General features: G+C 49.4%; 1 long non-coding RNA gene across 1 annotated transcript; it reads right to left on the bottom strand.

Annotated features, from left to right (window-relative positions):
• Positions 1-2,179: 2,179 nt before the first annotated feature.
• Positions 2,180-3,580, bottom strand: LOC116275002. The gene is made up of 2 exons (XR_004183936.1): positions 2,562-3,580; positions 2,180-2,235 (listed from the first exon to the last, which is right to left on the bottom strand). It is a non-coding gene; the product is annotated as an uncharacterized LOC116275002 (long non-coding RNA).
• Between the last annotated feature and the right edge of the window lie 186 nt (positions 3,581-3,766).

Raw genomic sequence — 3,766 nt, 5'->3', positions numbered from 1 at the left:
GTGAACTGTTAGCCCCAGTGATGGGAGTACAGCTCTTTATATTCCACAGCATGAAGCCTCTGCTTTCAAGGACCACGTGGGGTTTCGATGGTCACTGTGGGGGGTTCAGGCCAGGCTGGCTACAGAGAGACACACTTGGAATGCTTTTGGCCATGTATTAGTGTCATCTAATTAGATAACCAGGTGACAAAAATGCAACTTGTACATCTTAGAAACTGGGCACTTTTCTCATTTTATTTTCAGAAAGACACACTGATGAATAATTATTGTCAACATTTTTTTAAGGATAGTGATGTGGCTGAGGCAGGTGGATCACGAGGTCAGGAGTTCAAGACCAGCCTGACCAACATGGTGAAACCCCGTCTCTACTAAAAATACAAAAATTAGCCGGGCGTGGTAGTAGGTGCCTGTAATCCCAGCTACTTGGGAGAATCGCTTGAACCCAGGAGGCAGAGGTTGCAGTGAGCCAAGATTGCGCCACTGCACTGCAGCCTGGGCCACAGAGTGAGACTCCATCAAAAAAAAAGAAAGAAAGAAAGAAAAGAAGGAAGGAAGGAAGGAAGGAAGGAGAGAAGAAAAGAAGGAAGGAAGGAAAAAGAAAGAGAAAGCGAGAGAGAAAGTGAGAGAGAACGAGAGAGAAAGAAAGAGAAAGAAAGGAAGGAAGGAAGAGAAAGAGAGAGAGTGGCATGTGGTACACAGGGTGGCAGATGGAACACAGGGAGTATGAGTGCCACCCAGTGCTGGCACCTGCAGAGGATGACCATCAGCACCGCCAAGAGGTCCTTGAGTGATCAGAAACAACCAAGCTTGCATTCTTTTCCCTTCACAAACTGTTATAAAAATATTTAAATTGCCAAAGATATAATTAGCAGGAGTTGAGGTGCGCCAAGAAGCAGGGAGCCCTCCAACTGCAGGACAGAGGAGGGTGAGAGATGGATGTCTCCATACTGTGCTGCTGACTAAGCCAGTGCTATAGGGGAGGGTGGGGCAAAGCGCAAAGGAACAGGAAGGAAAGGAGAGGAATCAAACAGGGGGAGGCTGTGGCGTTCTTGGATTAAGTTTGAATTAAATTGTTTTCTCCACCAAAATCATTCAGTTTAAAGCAATTTTGTTCCAAGACTGAGACTCGGGCACAGTAACCTGGAAGGCTGAGTCTGCTGCAGGGACAAAGTGCTGTTCTAGAAGCAGTTAGTGAATATGGAGGAAGGTAATGTCTTAGAGAGGCCACTGTCAAAACTGGGCAAACAGGCAGGCAGGGAGAAAGAACCCAGATGACAAATCAGTCAGCTGGAGATGAGGGGCACCCAGCAGGAGATGGGCAGAGGAATCTGAAAGGGGAAATCTGAAGCAATTTTTTTTTCTATAACGAGGAGGCAGTTTCAGTGGCTGTTCCCAGAAGCCCACAGAAATGAAGAACCTGTCAAAGTCTGGATGCTAATTCCCTCCTCAAACTGGGCAGAGTGGAGCTGGCACCGTGATGGCTCTCAGAAGGCTCCGAGATGGGAGGAGAGGCCAGGAGCTGCTTCCCAGGCTCTTACCTTTTTCTATGGCCCAGGTGAGGGGTGGGGAGACTGGCCTCATGTGAGGGTCACGGTCGCAGTGTGCCAGAACAGTCTTGTGCACTGCATGAAGCAGGCGCAGGCTGGACGTGTGAAGATGGAGCTGCTGAAGGTGGCACATCACCAGGTGGCCAAGGCTGTCCCTGAAGAGTCCCAAATCGTGGTCCTTCATCTTGCCACAGTTGGGTATGTCTACGTGGCCATTAGGACTAGAAAAGCAAGGTATGAAATGAACTGCTTTTCCTACGAAACACTGGCTGTTTGGGGATTAACCCAGCTGAAGGTGGGGTACAGAAAACTCCCTCTCAGTAGCTACTGAAATGTCTAACACTCCACAGATCCGCTGGTAGGAAAGACTGGCTGAAAAAGTCTTACTGCAGAGTTCTCAGAAATGCACTTTCAGGGGTTGAGCTGGGGCAGGTTAGAATGCCACATCATCCACGTGAGAAAAGTATGGCTAGGACCCAGGCAATGTCCACTCCCCTAGTTGAGAAGGCTACGTAGTGAGCTCATAATCCCACAGTATAATACAATAAAGCCACTGCCTGGCCAAGTACTAGTACCATAAATATATTCAAGTCAGCCTGGGCACATCTAATAGGCCAGTGACTTACTTTTTCCCTTCCCAGCCAGGGATGAGTGAACCGGCATCTCGGAGGACTAATTTCATGAAAACCTAAGCCTGGGCCGGGCGCGGTGGCTCAAGCCTGTAATCCCAGCACTTTGGGAGGCCGAGGCGGGTGGATCACGAGGTCAGGAGATCGAGACTATCCTGGCTAACATGGTGAAACCCCGTCTCTACTGAAAATACAAAAAACTAGCCGGGCGTGGTGGCGGGCGCCTGTAGACTCAGCTACTTGGGAGGCTGAGGCGGGAGAATGGCGTGAACCCGGGAGGCAGAGCTTGCAGTGAGCCGAGATCAGGCCACTGCACTCCAGCCTGGGAGCACAGCGAGACTCCGTCTCAAAAAAAAAAAAAAAAAAAAAAAAAAAAAAAGAAAACCTAAGCCTGATGGCAGTTGAACTCAGGGAGAATGCAGTGTCATCTCAGATGGGGGCCTTCAGGCTGCACTTAATGCTGCTGAACGCATAGTTCTTGGAGCCACGGCTGAGATGAATGAGATTCTTCATCCGGCTGCAGGCCTTGGCCCTGGCTCAACTGTAGGCACATACCAAGTACTGGTAGTTCTCATGCATTCACTAAAAATCAACCAACCAACCCAGCTTAGAAACGTGCTTCTCAGAGATTCAAGGCAAGGGGGTAGTAGTTAAGACCTGGCACATTACATGGATAGGGGTGAAGGCAGACATCTGTAGCAGTGAACATGGTTTTTTCAGGTTTACTCTGGAATCTGAGGGTGTCAGCCACGTGAAGCTGCAGATGAACTTCTGAGGGCATGGGACACAGGCAATCCCAAGAAACCTCTTGAAATACTGTTTCACATGCAGTTTAATAGGGGAGAAAGTCTGAGTTGCTGATCAGTTAACAGGAGATGCTGGCCCACAAAGGTGGCCTTTATTAGATGAAGGCTGAATTTAGATTACTTGGACTTTGAAGCTGCTGGAAGCTTCCAAGTCTGTGTTGCAACCCAGAGCCCACTGAGTTCTCCCATGATATAGAATATCCTCTTCTGTAACGTGGGGGTGAGGTGCTGCATTCTGAGGGGTCAGCAGGTTGCTCAACTTGATGGCCAGCACTTCCACAGACCAGGAACTTGCCACTTCACTTTCCAGAATAATTTGCTTGGCCTCCCATCTTCATTGCATGATATGTTCCAGCTTGCAGTGGTGCAGACTCCTCCACTCCTTGTGGTAGGGAAAGGGAGAGGGCCCCAGAGGGGGTGTGTGTGTGTGTGTGATGGAGCACAGATGTTATTTATCTGTGTGATTTCTACTGAAAGCACTGAAGGATTAAAGACGGTGAAGGTGGCGGGGCGTGGTGGCTCACACCTGTAATCCCAGCACTTTGGGAGGCCGAGGTGGGCGGATCACAAGGTCAGAAGTTTGAGACCAGCCTGGCCCACATAGTGAAACCCCATCTCTACTAAAAATACAAAAAATTAGTTGGGCATGGTGGTGGGTGCCTGTAATCCCAGCTACTTGGGAGGCTGAGGCGGAGAATCACTTGAACCCAGGAGGTGGAGGTTACAGTGAGCCGAGATCACACCACTGCATTCCAGCCTGGGTGACAGTGTAAGACTCTGTCTC

The sequence above is a fragment of the Papio anubis genome, chromosome 5, assembly GCF_008728515.1.
Source record: "Papio anubis isolate 15944 chromosome 5, Panubis1.0, whole genome shotgun sequence".
NCBI classification, from domain to species: Eukaryota; Metazoa; Chordata; class Mammalia; order Primates; family Cercopithecidae; genus Papio; species Papio anubis.
This window is presented reverse-complemented; position numbering and strand designations above follow the sequence as displayed.